Below are 18,151 nucleotides of genomic sequence, written 5' to 3' on the forward strand. Positions count from 1 at the left end.
TGAGCTAGGAGTTTACGACTTGTTGCTGCAGCTGCTTATCCAACGGCGGCAGGGAGTTCTGGGGAGTAAAATTCTTAACTTCTATGGACATCACGTGTGGATATTGGAATTTGCTACTGGCGGAAAGTTCAAGGAAGTACACAGCTTTCTTGTACGGAGGAGTTTGTTACCAATACCGTGTGGTACCTTTCGGACTTAATATCTCTGTTTGTGCCTTCGTACGTGTGATGTGCCATGTTTTAGGACCAGCCTTAATTAACAAAATCACAGTATCACTGTCTACGTAGATGATCTGTTAATAGCAACTCCTACCTGGGAAGAACACATAGTTTTATTAGAGGAAGTGTTAGAGGCTATTGAGAGAGGTGGCATGAAACTGAAGATTGAAAAGACAGAGTGCGTTAAAGAGGAAATAGGTTTCTTGGGATATATGATAAGTGGAAAAGGTATTCTGCCTGACCCAGGCAAGCTAGCAGTCATTGAGAAATTTGAGGCTCCCTGAAACAAGAGGCAGTTGAGATCGATGTTCGGTCTTTTCGGCTTGTATAGGCGTTTTGTTAATGGTCAGGCTTTTAATGCGCCCTGTCTTCGCCTCCTGCTGAAAAAGAATACCCCTTGGGTTTGGACAGCAGAATGTCAACAGGCGTTTGAGGTGCTTAAACAATCTTTAATGAATAGTCCTATTCTTGTATGTCTGTATTGCCATACGATAAATAAATACTTCTTTTAAAGATTGTTGTACCAAATTTGGTACTCTATTGTTACGATTAGCTTTTTACAGCAATTATCTGTAGCATCACATTCGAAATGTATTCAGTGTCTGGTTTCCTTATGGCATACCTACCAATTTGTCTACGTCTGCATCTACATATACACTCCGCAGTTCACCATACGATGCGTGATGGAGGGTACCTTGTACCACTGCTAGTCACTACTTTTCCTGTTCCATTCGCAACTGGAGAGAAGGAACAACGACACACAAAAATTTTCTGCATACGTACGGTTTCAAATACTGCTACGTGTTTTATACTGTAACTTGTACAGTAGACTCTAAACGTTTTTGCATTTCCAACACCTCTTCGTGTTTTTTAACATAGCTTTTTTCTTCTTTTATTCATACACTTTCTTAGGTGGACATTCAGTTCTGCTATACGCTGATAGACTTTCTGTCAGGGTGACTTGATGACAAATGGGGTACATGACAAACCAGGCATGGTTAGGATTATATAGCTGTACGTGGATCATGGCCTTAAGAATTCAACATTGCGTAAAGTGTGCGGTAATTTGAGCCTCTGAATAACATGGAAATACAGGGTGTTACGAAAAGGTACTGCCAAACTTTCAAGAAACATTGCTCACACACAAAGAAAGAAAATAGGTTATGTGGACATGTGTCCGGAAACGCTTACTTTCCACGTTAGAGTTCATTTTATTACTTCTCTTCAAATCACATTAATCATGGAATGGAAACACACAGCAACAGAACGTACCATCGTGACTTCAAACACTTTGTAACAGGAAATGTTCAAAATGTCCTCCGTTAGCGAGGATACATGCATCCATCCTCCGTCGCATGGAATCCCTGATGCGCAGATGCAGCCCTGGAGAATGGCGTATTGTATCACAGCCGTCCACAATACGAGCACGAAGAGTCTCTACATTTGGTACCGGCGTTGCGTAGACAAGAGCTTTCAAATGCCCCCATAAATGAAAATCAAGCAGGTTGAGGTCAGGAGAGCGTGGCGGCCATGGAATTGGTCCGCCTCTACCAATCCATCGGTCATCGAATCTGTTGTTGAGAAGCGTACGAGCACTTCGACTGAAATGCGCAGGAGCTCCATCGTGCATGAACCACATGTTGTGTCGTACTTGTAAAGGCACATGTTCTAGCAGCACAGGTAGAACATCCCATATGAAATTATGATAACGTGCTCCATTGAGCGTAGATAGAAGAACATGGGACCCAATCAAGACATCACCAACAATGCCTGCCCAAACGTTCACAGATGTCAACACAAGCACCGAAGTGAACATTACCTTCCTTCAATTGGGCCAACTGGCGGTGAATCGAGGAAGTACAGTACATACTGACGAAACTAAAATGAGCTCTAACATGGAAATTAAGCGTTTCCGGACACATGTCCACACAACATCTTTTCTTTATTTGTGTATGAGAAGTGTTTCCTGAAAGTTTGGGCGTACCTTTTTGTAACACCTTGTGTATTTTAAATAGACTGCTACCTTTAAAATACCAATATCTGCAAGGAAATATAAACGTAATGGAGAGTTCAATAATCAATAATGGAAAATAACTTTTGTAGTCGGGAACTTTGTGAGTATAATGTAATCCGCAGAGCATCGATATCTCCTGACTGAACTCTTTGTGAAACCAAACTGCCGCAATATCTCTGCAGCATGTTTTGATTACAAAAACAAACAGTGTAAGTGACTATTTGACTGTGTGCGCTACTGTGTGTAATGCATGAGGCACAATACTTGTAAGTGGAAAAACCAAAATACTATCCCTAATAACAGCATGTATAAATTCTCGAAATGCATTATGCTAATCCAAAGAAAATAAATATCTAATGTAGTTTTTCGTTATTTAAATCACTAATGCTAAAGAAAGATCGCGTATTTGCGGCGCTGTGTAAAATCAGATTTAGTGGCAATAGGGAATGAAAGAATTAACAACATGTAAGTGAAAATCGTAACTTTAACGTGAAAAAAAATAAAATAATATCACAAGTAAAACAGCCTGTTCGAAAGAGCATATGTGCTATACCATAATCTGCTTGTGTGTAAAATCCAATCCGTAGTGCTCCACTCCATCCACCGAAACTTCCTTTGCTCAACCTTGATATACCGTTCACAAGATGATCAGGAAATTGCTATCGATGGCTGTTCCACTGTAGCAGGGCAGCCACCCTGGGGCCTTATATTGAGTGAAGAATGTTACTCTGACGTTGTGCTTTATGTTTCGGTTGGTCCTAGGAGTGGTCATAAGACTTCCTAAGAACACACAGTTCCTCTCTCCGTTCAACTCATTAGCGCCTCTTGGCAGAAGGCGTTCTCCAAGTAGGTGAGAAGTGCTGATGCATTGTTCTCCTGAAAGTCAAAAGAATTTTCTAAACGTTTATCATAGGTCTGACTAATACTTGGTACTGTACCTATGCGATACGTAATTCAGAACAGTAAAAACAATTATCAGTGAAATTGTGTGCGAAATTTGCAATATTAAAAGTTCATGAAGAATTACATTGCTAAAGACCGAGGAGAGAGACGATGTGTGTTAATCGTACGTTTAGGGCATCTGCATTGGAGAAGACCTGTCTACTGAGTTGATGGAATAAGAAATGTACATCGATATGGAAGAAACAGTGGATCCAGTATTACAATCACAAGTGGTCGGAACTTTCGAGGACTTACATTCCCTTTGTTCGAATGAATATAATACGTAAAAGTTTCATTTACATTGATGGTTCTGTGCACACAGATGTCTGGTTGGCTACTGTTGCGTAGTGAACTAATACTGTGAAAGAATGTACGCGAGTATGTGAATACAGCTCAGTTCCGCTGTACTGCTGTGAGAAATCCAGGTAAAGTAAAACAACAAACATCGTTTCAGAACACAACATTCGTCGTCAACAAGAAGATAGCAGATGCATATGTTTTAAGTATTCAGACCGACCGACATGCTGTCGTTGTGTGGGCAGCTTCATCCCACCCCAGAGACCATGGCATCATGCCACGTGACGTTCAGTGGCAACAATGCATATATTTTTAATGACTATTGTTCTAGGTCTCTCAGATAAGAACGCTCTACTGTTGATATTTAGACAGATTTCTACTAGTGTAAAGCAGGAAGAGGGAAGTGTCAGGTGCTTCAATTACTGAACACTTTTTTGGAATAAGATTGAGTTATGCAATTAGAAGTAAGTACAATCTTCCGTTGCTATGTATCACATTTCAGCTTGATTCTAATTATGAAGGCGCTGAAGTTTATAATATAGGTTAGCCACAACATGCAATTTATTGTTACGATTCCTAATGCAGCTATGCTCATATGTTAAGCCAATATAATGAGTCCACAGTTTTCTTGTACACGACATTCTGGTTATTATAGAGAAGGAGGAAGAAGATGCAATATTTGTTGAGCTCCGGCAGCTAATGTGAAATATGCTGAAGATTCTTGTGAGGACCATGAGGGTGAAAGATAGATAATCTTCGACCAAGACAGCCTCAGGCTCGTGCAGGAGCGGTTTTGATGAACAAAAACCGGTTAGGTGGCGAACTTGTCACTGACTGCTCTCACGATGGTAAATCAGAAAATGTCAATTCAGATGAAACAAAAAAAGCGACATCTTCAAAACTGCAGTCAGACTTTTGAGAAGAGAGGATCTCCAATGTGATAACTGTGTATTTTCTGAAAATAGAAGTTTTGTCACCAATTCATTTCTTTAAAATGTTTTGCAATGAAGTAATTCAATTTTTCTTCACTTTATCAACAAAATGTAGTTTGTTCAGGAACTGTCCACATCCAAATATAAGACATTGAAGAGACAGGAGTTCTAATTCTTTTGGCTTGTAAAGCATCAGATATAACAGAAGACGTTTCTGGGATTCAGAGTACGACATGAGAATTGTAATGGTGGACCATGTGACGAGAAGAGACAAATCTGAAACAATTATGAAATTCATTCAATCATTGGGTAACACGAAAATGGATTTAAATCATAAAATGGAAATTCATTCATTAATAGATATGTTAAGAAATGTGTTTTTTCTTCACTTACACGCCCGGGTTCCCGGGTTCGATTCCCGGCGGGGTCAGCGATTTTCTCTGCCTCGTGATGACTGGGTGTTGTGTGCTGTCCTTAGGTTAGTTAGGTTTAAGTAGTTCTAAGTTCTAGGGACTGATGACCATAGATGTTAAGTCCCACAGTGCTCAGAGCCATTTAAACAATTTTTTTTCTTCACTTACAGTCAGAACAAGATCTAGATGATGAGAGTATGATGAAGTATTTCGGCAGGCGTGGGTGAAAACAATTTTTGAAAGGTAAACCCGTTAGATTTGGGTACAAAGCACTGTGCGTAAACACAAACGTAGGTTATACAGTGGATTTCCAAATATACCTATCTACAAAGGAAGAAAGTGTATGAGAGAGCAGTAGAAAAACGTGCTGCGCCTTTTGTTCGAGGTGTTGATTCACTTCCTGAAAAAAGTAAAGATCTGCCCTACAGGTTTCATTTTGATAGTCTATTTACACGGCAAACATTTTTAGTTCACCTATAAGTACGAGGTTATGATGCAACTGGGAGTATTCATGAGAATCGTCTGCCTAGAAAATGTCAATTTATACCTTCTAGGACAATGTCCGAAAGGAATAACAGAGGTGACGTTTATTTAAAGGGCAGTGGAATTATTATTACCATATGGCTAGGTAATTGTGCCGGTACGTGGATTCCCTATTCGTGCCACACTTACCCACCATACGTTAGATACCATAAAAGAGGAAGCGGGATGAAATCATGGTTTGTAGTCACAATTTATTATTAAAACAGTTTATTCACATTACGCCTTATAAGGAACCTGACAGCTACAAATTGCAGATAAGCCACTAGATAATGATTTGCAAATGCGGTTAGAAACCCAACGTACTCAGTACTCAAACAGTCCCTTAAGAGAAAGTTATAAAAAATTTAATGTGCCAGGCATTTATAGAAAACTTAAGCATAGCAATAATCAATTACTTCACATAGCCACTTCATCAAACTCCTTAAAACCAGTTATTACATTAATATGCCCACACTTAGAACATTCTTCACTATAATGTCCTTACAAACTTACTATTTCAATCCGCTAAATAAGCACTTATTAAAAGGTCAATTACAAACTTAACGTTGCCAGGCACTAACACCCCTCGCTTTATTTTCCCTTATTAAGAAAACAGAATTACGGGCAATCTTCATAAATTCAAACTCCCATATAGAATTTCCCTCAAAATACATACAATGAAAACAGGGTGAAAAAAGGGTGACTTAATGACACTTCAACACTAGTACCAAGCTAAGATCCAATTACATAACATGGTAGAACCACTTACATAAAAAACTACAGCAGAAACACTGATCCTTAAAGATGAATGTTCTTCACGTGCTCAGACATGTTAATAAAAGACTGCTAGAAAGAGCTGCACAAGGAACTCAGCAGATGCTATGCAATTTAAAGTTTAGCCAGTTGCTATTCGCTAATATTTAAGGGAATGGGTTCGTATAACAGGTTACATATAATATATATTTATATATGTACCAGTATGTGGGGCGGCGGGTGGAAATATTGTAAATATAAATGCAGAATGTAATGTAGAAAAGATGCATTTCCCAGCCGAGGCACCATATGTGGGGCGGCGGGTGGGATTATTTGTTATAAAATGTTCCTATTATTTATTTAATGCTGTTGTTTGCCGTTCTCAACACTGGCTCACTAACTACAATATTGGCAACCAGAAAGTGATTAGCATAACGTGAAGCCTGTAATAAGAATTCCTAGTGCCCACTTCATCTGAGAAATACACTTATAGCTACAGCTTACAGCTCTGAGGAATTAGGAGATTGTCTGGGATTCATAATCAAAAACGATTCTCTCTAAAATGTTCACTATATTCTGAAAGTCACAGACCAAAAAAAGAATCCGCACAATCAAACTATCAGAGCAGTTCAGAGTCTAATTCGCTGATGCAACTATAACTGTTCAAATTAAATGTTTAAATCAATGCTCGTAAAAATTTGATGATAATGTTCATCAAGCGCTATGCTAAATAATGGTAGAATGTCTGTCCCGCGATGGCACGTGAAAATACGACATACGAAAACTGAAGATAGATCATTAAAGTCATCCCAGAATTAACACTTCACTCGAAAACGATTTCATGGTTACTCGTATCCCGAGTAATTTCTTACGGCATCAGAGGCTGTTCATAGCAATGATACCGACGTGATGCGACTCCCGGCACAGGTGGTGTGCTATTCAGCATCTGGAGAGAACTGGGGCCTTGCTTCCTTGCGCAGCGTTCTTTTATATAAAGCCGCGGTGCGGACAGCTAAGGGAACGCCTGACCAAATTTGCTCTCCCGACTAGGCGTTGGGCTAGTAATGCACCACTTTAAGTTATCGAATAAATCATTGCTTCCTTTGCTGATGGCCGATGAAGCTCTCAATTTAATTGTGCAATCAGCACACAAGTAAGTAATCATAATAAAAGCCTGACGTGGCTAAGTCAAATATTTTGGGCGAGAGAATTAATTCAATTACACTACACGCAGTAGACGAGCTCTGAACTTGCCATTTGGAGATACGCTATCGCTATAGTTCTATAGTTATTCAGTTGCAACTTCTCACATCTTTATGATTATAGCGGATCTCCCTTCTACTTAAATTTAAACATCCTAGCCTTATTTATTCGCCTACTTAATCTATCTTGCTTCCTTAATTTCTAAGACAAAAACCAGAAAATCATGAATTTCAACCAAAATTTTAGTTTGAGAGATCCAGAATACTGTTTCTACTAAATTATTAAGAAAAAGGAACATAATATAAATTTTTAAGTTTCTAGCTCTTTTCTGTTGCGCCAATGATTTTTACAGAACAAACGTCCAAATTTCGAAAATGGTTAAAGTTATTGAACTGATATTCAACACATATTGATTTAGTATTACTCCTGACATGCTAGAAATGTTTTAGGTTATTTACTCGATTTTCAAAGTATTGTGCAACATTTATGACGTTAGAGCTAGTTACAGCGGACTGGTTGGCACTCAATGGAAAGACTGATGTGAATTTTATACGGCGTGAGTAGGCTGCTTCCCTACATCACCCTCTACTTAATTTTTTTTAATGTAAATGGAAAAAAATAGTTACCAAAAAGGGAAGCAAGAGAACAACTTAACTCCCTATGAAAAATTAAAATTTAAATGTAAACAAATATTAAAAGAAAACTTATTACCTACTTCAATTATTTAAATTTCTGGCATATTCACTGCCTCATAAGCAACATTATCATTCAAAATTTAAGCAAAATCAATGAAACACTTTGGCATACATATTGCCTTAGACAAACAAACACATAAAATATGTAAAATAATGAAAATCTTAAATCCGTTAAATACATTTTAACATACACAAATTCAAAGAAAATAACACAGTTACCCATGATACATAAACAGGTAATTATATCTTAGCAGTCTTTTCTAAACCTGAAAGAAAATTTCACAAATCATGACAATTTCAGTTTTACACACGTGGTTGTAGCCGCTTTGGTTGGCGTTCCACACTTCCATTCACAAGGGCAGAGGAGGGGAAGTTGCTATGGTGTGCGTCCTTAACGTTCACTCTAAATTACATGGGGAAAGGGGAGGGGTCACTGTGAGTTGTGTCCAAGTCACTCCACGCTTTCACGCAGCTACCAGGCTGCCATTATCTGGTTTGTCCTGTAGAACAAATAAAAAGAGTGCCTCAGACTCTGTTCACTTTATATCTAAGTGTGGGTCACAATGTAATGGGGATATATACATTTTATCTTTCAATATGTTACTGGAACAAAGTTAACAGAACTTTTTCAATTTTACTCTCGCAGTTACTTAACTGTCATAAAATCGATAAACAAATGGCTCAAAACGCCATTAGTCACATACTAGAGAAAATTTATGCTCAAGGCATACAATCATAAATCCTATTCAGTTTCAATTTATTATTTCTGGGCCGGAACACTGAACCAGTGCTCGGTACATTCCTGATAAATCTGCATTTTGTTTACTTAGCTGACTCATCTTTGATTACCTTATTCTTAGAGTATGAGTATATGTGATTAGTAGTTGTCTTCTCAGCTTCTTTGTACATGTGAGTAACTTGTGGTAATAGTACAGTTCTGAATGTTCAAAACACACTACGTTTAGTTAACTACTAAATCCACTTATTGGTCCTCTACTGCTGTGTCAGTTCCACATCTGCAATTATGCACTTACTTCATCGAAGTGTATTTATGCTGAGCTATAAATAATGTTTCACGTCTGTCATTATGTTACTCAATTATGTTGCTACTGTATGTACTTATTTAACACTCACTCTATTAACATTTAACGCATAGGATAGCACATTTATTTCATATCTATAGTGTATTGCAGCTGATCATTTTGCTCAAGTGGCAATCCATTTCCACTTGATTGAATGCTGAAACCACAGGTAGTCTCTCTCGACCTACCACTAAAGTGTATTAAGTAAGTATTGACGAGCGTAATGCTAAATTCCTTAAACCTATAGGACGCCATGAGCTGCTCTGTCTCATCTAACATAAGGGTACCTATGGTCGCATTCACGCCTCCAACTCATAACCTCAATACGTGTAGGTGTGTTCTGTCACACACTACACCAAATAACGGCCAGCTCCAACCTTATAAATATTTCAAGGACGTGTCCTTCACGTCTCAACCACAAACACTGTTCAATTCTATTACACTGCCATTCCTTGCTACACAAGGTGAGTTCATTTTTACAACTTAACTGCATATTTTTCATAATACTAAGCAATCTCTTTTACTATTAATTAGTTAGCTCTACAGCATACAATACGTTTCACTGCCACTTCAGATCCTGCTTGTACACGAATTTGTATATCTTTTTAAATTACTGTTGGTGGACCATTTCCAATAAAACAACAACTTTGTACTTATAATATTACCAGGGTTCTATATCTACTTGTTACTCAAATACCTTTGTATCTTAATTACGTCATACTTCTCTATTGTATATGTCACTTTTAGGTTTGTCACATTAGGTATTTTCTTTTTCACTGATCGGTGGATAGAATGGTTACAGAACTCATGGCTTAATAGCCATGATGGAAAATTTTGTGTTCCAAAGAAGAAGTCGAAATTTTAGGTGGATAGAAAAGATGAAGAGTGAGTGAAATCTGAAATGGGAAAGAAGATCTCATACAGCTGGGACTGCACAGCTGCCACACTGTGTAGAGGTTACAGAACAACCTCCTCCCTATAGAATTCATTCACTACCTATGAACTTCTTTAGGTCGATAACGTTCCTGAGACCTAATAGCTTTTTATTCTTAGTGTACTCTAGCCTATATGCATTGGCATGTGGTTTTCCTATGATCCTGAAAGGTCCTTGGTATACGAACATGAATTTCTTTGTTTCTGCATTTATTTTCTTTGATTTTCCTTGGTTTTGACAAGGACTAACTGACCTATTTCAAAACTGGTGGGAACAACTTTTGCTTCATGACGCTTCTTCCTTTCCAATGCTCTTTTCCTGATATTTGCCCTAGCCTTTAACTTCTTTTCGTCTGTGGATATTTGCGTTAGAATAGGGAATTCTACCATATCTGCAACCACATTGTGCGGTTCTTGAACAAACATCAATTCGCAAGGCGCAAAACCAGTTGCATCATGCCTTAAGTTGTTAAATACATTCTCAAAATACTTCATGTGCTCTGCCCAACTTGAGTGTTTCCGAGTACAATAAGTCCTGCAAAGCCTATTCAATTCTCTCGTAATACGTTCAGTCATATTTCCTTGGGGGAAATACGCAGATGTTTTCAGATGTTTCACTCCGGCCTTAGCCAGACATTCTTTAAGTCTATCAGAAGTAAATTGAGGCCCATTGTTTGGCAGCAAATTCTTCGGAACGCCAACGTTCACGAAGAAATCTTTTTCCAACATTTCTAACAACGTTTTTGCATTTGCTCTTTTAATTGGGTATAGCTTAACATATTTACGAAATCCATCTACAACAACAAAAACATGGGTTCACACACACCTCTCGAAGCAGGAAGAGGGCCAAACAAATCACAAGCCAGTAATTCTAGCGTTTCAGTTGGCTCTACTGAATGCATATCCCCTTGTATTCTGGTGTTAGCAGCACGGAGTTTCTGGCACACTACACAAGATGCTAGACACTTGGCAACACGGCGGTACATGTTGTCAAACACAGCTTTCTCTTTTAATTTTGCAATGCACTTCTTTGCACCATAGTGCCCATACCTCAGGTGTACATAGTCGATTAGTAAGTCTACGTGTAGTGAGGGAAAGCACAGCTTCCACTCAGAAACACCTACCTTTTTCCTCCTAAACCGAATACCTTTATGCAGATAGTAGTATTGCGAAAACTTATGATAGTTCGCATCTCCCAAATAGCTCTTTACTAATTTCAGCTGGTCATCTGCATTCTGCTCAGGTCTCAAGTTCTTAATCACCCTCTTTAATACACTTTCTTCCTTTACTTCGTGCAACGCAAACATTCGTACTTTACTTAGGTCTGTTGCTGTAGTTCCCGCGTCGTCACAGAGTTCCGCACTTCTAGATAACCCATCAGCTACCAAATTATCTTTCCCTTGAATATATCTAACTTCAAGGTCAAACTGCTGGAGATACAATGACCATCTTACCAAACTAGCATTCCTCAACTTACAGGTCTTTAAAAAGGTCAACGCCTTATGGTCACTGTAAACAATTGTCTTGTGACATAATAGATACTGTTCAAATTTCTGTAACCCAAATACAATTGCCAATGCTTCCAGTTCTGAGATGCCATAGTTTCTCTCTGCTGTCTGTAAAGATCGACTTGCGAAAGCTATAGTCTTGTGCACTTCTTGTTCGTTCTCTATTTCTACTTGCAATACCTCCACAGCTATACCATAGCCACTAGCAGTAAAAGAAGTAATTTGTAGCAATAGATTACGAAATATGGCACAATACAGTCCAAAGAAGTCATCTGCAGCAACAGATCACAAAATTTGACACAATAGTCGTTAAAAGATGTCATTTGTAGCAATAGATTACGAAAATTGGCACAACAGAATTTGAAAGAAGTTATTTTATAATCCTTACTACATAACGGAAGAGTGTTACATCTGATACGTTCAACATTAGTATAAGAAGGGCTTATTTCGATAGTGGTACAAGTCCATTACCTCCACTTTTCTGCCTATAATGCTTCTGAAATTAATGATCCAAACAAACAGAAGGAAAGGTTCATCTCTAGCAAGAAGCCATATGCTTGAATATTTCTGGTATCTCAACTGCAAAGTTTTCAGGGCTCATTTAACTTTACGACTCTGTATCTCATGATCAAAAAAAAAAAAAAGAATGGAATTTTGCCACTATTGAAATAAGCCTTACATATGTGGTACTGAAAAGAAAAGATGTGTCTAGAAGATTGCAGAAACTATAAACATGTTACACATCGTATAATCATAGGAAAAGCAAGTAGAAGGGGAAAGAATTCTTGTTCCTTACTAGTGTATGTACCGTTCGCGTGATTAATTTATGTCTTTTAAATCTATACTGCATAATGTTTTTTGCAACACCGAAACGAACAGCTGAGCAAAAAGAAAAAAAGAAATGGAAATATTTGCAGAAACTACAAAGATGTTAGACATCGTATAACCATCAATGCATATCAGTTTCCTGTTGTTCGGGTGTCTGTCACAGTGCTTTCGAGTTTTGAAACAACTGAGACAGACGACCGAACAACAGGTTATACCGATGCCTCTTCTTTTGTGTTCTTCTTCTTGTTTATCCCGGCTTATTGAGAACTCTTGTGAAGAGACACGATACAAGTTCCGTAGTGGTGTAGGACAATCAATGAAGTTACACAAGAGATAATAATTTAACTTTTGAAACTGCCGGTTTATTGGCATTTATGGAAATAAAAACATTGTCATACTCTCATGCGGTCAGCAAGCTTTGTGTAACGGGCCTTACTACGTCGCAAATCTTTCTAATGAATTAATTAAACTGCTTTACAGTGTTGCCATGCAACGTAATCAACAAGTTGATACGTGTGTCAATTAAAGCTGGACCTCGATATACTGAATAAACTTTCGGTTCATTTTTGTCAAAATCAGCACTTGTCTCAAAATTAATTTCCAACTTAGTGCATTAAGTCCAAACGCATTTTCAACTATCGCACGCGATTTACTGGACAGCTCGATCACGCACTGGCATGTAACGTATTTCAAACCGAGCGCGCAGGTTTCAATTTTCCCTAATAGGTAAACGACTCTTTTGTAATAGCTTGATGTGTCTATCTCACACAAAGTTTGGATGAAACGCGATTTACTCTCCATTCGGGTCAAGATCACAAAATAAAATTCACCACATAGGTCAGCGAACTGTACACGTGCGCTTTTGGCACTTTTAAGTGATAACTCGTCTCAGAGTAAAAGCCGCACATAAAGCCACACTTTTGTACGTACACAAAATTCAAAACAGCTTTATACACTCCTGGAAATTGAAATAAGAACACCGTGAATTCATTGTCCCAGGAAGGGGAAACTTTATTGACACATTCCTGGGGTCAGATACATCACATGATCACACTGACAGAACCACAGGCACATAGACACAGGCAACAGAGCATGCACAATGTCGGCACTAGTACAGTGTATATCCACCTTTCGCAGCAATGCAGGCTGCTATTCTCCCATGGAGACGATCGTACAGATGCTGGATGTAGTCCTGTGGAACGGCTTGCCATGCCATTTCCACCTGGCGCCTCAGTTGGACCAGCGTTCGTGCTGGACGTGCAGACCGCGTGAGACGACGCTTCATCCAGTCCCAAACATGCTCAATGGGGGACAGATCCGGAGATCTTGCTGGCCAGGGTAGTTGACTTACACCTTCTAGAGCACGTTGGGTGGCACGGGATACATGCGGACGTGCATTGTCCTGTTGGAACAGCAAGGTCCCTTGCCGATCTAGAAATGGTAGAACGATGGGTTCGATGACGGTTTGGATGTACCGTGCACTATTCAGTGTCCCCTCGACGATCACCAGTGGTGTACGGCCAGTGTAGGAGATCGCTCCCCACACCATGATGCCGGGTGTTGGCCCTGTGTGCCTCGGTCGTATGCAGTCCTGATTGTGGCGCTCACCTGCACGGCGCCAAACACGCATACGACCATCATTGGCACCAAGGCAGAAGCGACTCTCATCGCTGAAGACGACACGTCTCCATTCGTCCCTCCATTCACGCCTGTCGCGACACCACTGGAGGCGGGCTGCACGATGTTGGGGCGTGAGCGGAAGACGGCCTAACGGTGTGCGGGACCGTAGCCCAGCTTCATGGAGACGGTTGCGAATGGTCCTCGCCGATACCCCAGGAGCAACAGTGTCCCTAATTTGCTGGGAAGTGGCGGTGCGGTCCCCTACGGCACTGCGTAGGATCCTACGGTCTTGGCGTGCATCCGTGCGTCGCTGCGGTCCGGTCCCAGGTTGACGGGCACGTGCACCTTCCGCCGACCACTGGCGACAACATCGATGTACTGTGGAGACCTCACGCCCCACGTGTTGAGCAATTCGGCGGTACGTCCGCCCGGCCTCCCGCATGCCCACTATACGCCCTCGCTCAAAGTCCGTCAACTGCACATACGGTTCACGTCCACGCTGTCGCGGCATGCTACCAGTGTTAAAGACTGCGATGGAGCTCCGTATGCCACGGCAAACTGGCTGACACTGACGGCGGCGGTGTACAAATGCTGCGCAGCTAGCGCCATTCGACGGCCAACACCGCGGTTCCTGGTGTGTCCGCTGTGCCGTGCGTGTGATCATTGCTTGTACAGCCCTCTCGCAGTGTCCGGAGCAAGTATGGTGTGTCTGACACACCGGTGTCAATGTGTTCTTTTTTCCATTTCCAGGAGTGTATTAAACAAATTATGGCATGTTATTACTAATTAAACATTTCGATTCCGAATAAACTTCAAGAACTTGTATGTAATTGTTCAAATGGTTCAAATGGCTCTGAGGACTATGGGACTTAACATCTGAGGTCATCAGTCCCCTAGAACTTAGAACTACTTAAACCTAACCAACCTAAGGACATCACACACATCCATGCCCGAGGCAGGATTCGAACCTGCGACCAAATCGGTCGCGCGGTTCCAGACTGAAGCGCCTAGAACCGCTCGGCCACTACGGCCGGCTATTTAATTGTCAATAAGATTTTATCGCCTGAGAGGAATTATTAGTTTGCTAAAACGGATTCGGATTACAGTCAACTCGTGTCTGGACGATGACGTCACGAATCGTCACGTACTTGAAACGAACGAAATACCTGTACTGAAGAATACTGTCCGTTGAGTAATTTACTCTTATAACAAATTTGGTACCCCTTCCATCGCTACACGGGAAATGACATGCACTGATAGTACAAAGTAATGCACTGATAATGGGTAGACACTAGCCGAAATCTAGATTTGCCAAATAAAACCAGCAGAAAAGGACTTATAGCTGTGCTATATCGTTTGTAAATCGTATAACCACTTGAGAAGTAGATACAAAGGGAAATAATGCTATATTCCTAATGGCTTGCATGACGTTGACGTGATCAGTTTATTTCTGTTAAATGCTGTATAGTGGTTTATTGCAAAAACGAACAGCTGTAAATTGGTGGCTGTTCTTGGGAGATGGTAATGGGGAGCTGCTTATGAATCTGTACAGGGACAGGGAGCTCGCAAGTTCAGCGAGGTGTGCCCCTTTCTCATTTCGAGGCACCGTTTCGCTCGAGAACAGTTGCGCCAGCATTTCGAACGTTCCCCACTGTAGAGGTAGGCAGCCAGTGTGGGCGGAGAACTTGTCAGCTGTCAGAAACAGGCGCCGCCGGTAGAGGGCGGTTCCAGCGGGGGGCGGGCGCCGCGGAGAACCGGCGGAAAATTAAGCGCAGCTCCTCAAAGGAAATGAGCCAGCCGGTCACCGCGCCGCACACCGAGGTTCCCGTCCGCTCGCATACGCACCTCAGCTCACGAGCGGGCGTGCTAAGTGGGCGGCAGGGTTCAGAGCACAAAGCAACATCTCAACACACAAGTCGACCACTCTCTGGTTAGTGATGGGCATGTCAGACATTGGGCGACTTGATACAAAAACATACAGGGTGTTTCAAAAATGACCGGTATATTTGAAACGGCAATAAAAACTAAACGAGCAGCGATAGAAATACACCGTTTGTTGCAATATGCTTGGGACAACAGTACATTTTCAGGCGGACAAACTTTCGAAATTACAGTAGTTACAATTTTCAACAACAGATGGCGCTGCAAGCGATGTGAACGATATAGACGACAACGCAGTCTGTGGGTGCGCCATTCTGTACGTCGTCTTTCTGCTGTAAGCGTGTGCTGTTCACAACGTGCACGTGTGCTGTAGACAACATGGTTTATTCCTTAGAACAGAGGATTTTTCTGGTGTTGGAATTCCACCGCCTAGAACACAGTGTTGTTGCAACAAGACGAAGTTTTCGACGGAGGTTTAATGTAACCAAAGGACCGTAAAGCGATACAATAGAGGATCTGTTTGAAAAATTTCAACGGACTGGGAATGTGACGGATGAACGTGCTGGAAAGGTAGGGCGACCGCGTACGGCAACCACAGAGGGCAACGCGCAGCTAGTGCAGCAGGTGATCCGACAGCGGCCTCGGGTTTCCGTTCGCCGTGTTGCAGCTGCGGTCCAAATGACGCCAACGTCCACGTATCGTCTCATGCGCCAGAGTTTACACCTCTATCCACACAAAATTCAAATGCGGCAACCCCTCAGCGCCGCTACCATTGCTGCACGAGAGACATTCACTAACGATATAGTGCACAGGATTGATGACGACGATATGCATGTGGGGAGGATTTGGTTTACTGACGAAGCTTATTTTTACCTGGACGGCTTCGTCAATAAACAGAACTGGCGCATATGGGCAACCAAAAAGCCCCATGTAGCAGTCCCATCGTCCCTGCATCCTCAAAAAGTAATGGTCTGGGCCGCCATTTCTTCCAAAGGAATCATTGGCCCATTTTTCAGATCCGAAACGATTACTGCATCACGCTATCTGGACATTCTTCGTGAATTTGTGGCGGTACAAACTGCCTTAGACGACACTGCGAACACCTCGTGGTTTATGCAAGATGGTGCCCGGCCACATCGCACGGCACGGCCGACGTCTTTAATTTCCTGAATGAATATTTCGATGATCGTGTGATTGCTTTGGGCTATCCGAAACATACAAGAGGTGGCGTGGATTGGCCTCCCTATTCGCCAGACATGAACCCCTGTGACTTCTTTCTGTGGGGACACTTGAAAGACCAGGTGTACCGCCAGAATCCAGAAACAATTGAACAGCTGAAGCAGTACATCTCATCTGCATGTGAAGCCATTCCGCCAGACACGTTGTCAAAGGTTTCGGGTAATTTCATTAAGAGACTACGCCATATTATTGCTACGCATGGTGGATATGTGGAAAATATCGTACTATTGAGTTTGCCAGACCGCAGCGCCATCTGTTGTTGAAAATTGTAACTACTGTAATTTAGAAAGTTTGTCTGCCTGAAAATGTACTGTTGTCCCAAGCATATTGCAACAAACGGTGTATTTCTATCGCTGCTCGTTTAGTTTCTATTGCCGTTTCAAATATACCGGTCATTTTTGAAACACCCTGTACTTCCTCATACTGTCCTCGGAAGAACTGTAACTTACTCTTGATGTTACTGTCCAGGTTTCTAGCCAGAGTCATCTGACATTTCGCCAAGACTTTATATCTGGGCAGAGTACTTTTCATTAAAAACCTAATATCGGCGAATTTCTGTTGTGTTTCCTGTTTCCTGGTAGAGTCCAATGTACATACAACCTGGGCACCTAGCTTGACAATGCATCACACAATCGGCAAACATGTAAGCGTTAGTCGGGCACACCTAAGAGTAGCATACATTCACTCTCGTGCTGACTAACAAACATCCAAAGCTTGACAACGGCTGTTTGTTCGTCAGCACGACCAAAGGCATGTGCGTTCTCACGTCTGCAGGCCTCAAGCTTAGATTGCATATGGCCGATGGTTATGAACTCAGCATGAGATTTCCACTCTGTCTCGGAGTGTGTGCTGATATGAAACTTCCTGGCAGATTAAAACTGTGTGCCCGATCGAGACTCGAACTCGGGACCTTTGCCTTTCGTGGGCAAATGTTCCACAATCTGAGCTACCCAAGCACGACTCACGCCCCATCCTCACAGCTTTACCTCATACAGTACCTCGTCTCCTACCTTCCAAACTATACAGAAGCTCTCCTGCGAACCTTGCAGGACTAGCACTCCTGATAGAAAT

This window comes from Schistocerca cancellata, chromosome 5 (genome assembly GCF_023864275.1).
Source record: "Schistocerca cancellata isolate TAMUIC-IGC-003103 chromosome 5, iqSchCanc2.1, whole genome shotgun sequence".
Taxonomy (NCBI): Eukaryota; Metazoa; Arthropoda; class Insecta; order Orthoptera; family Acrididae; genus Schistocerca; species Schistocerca cancellata.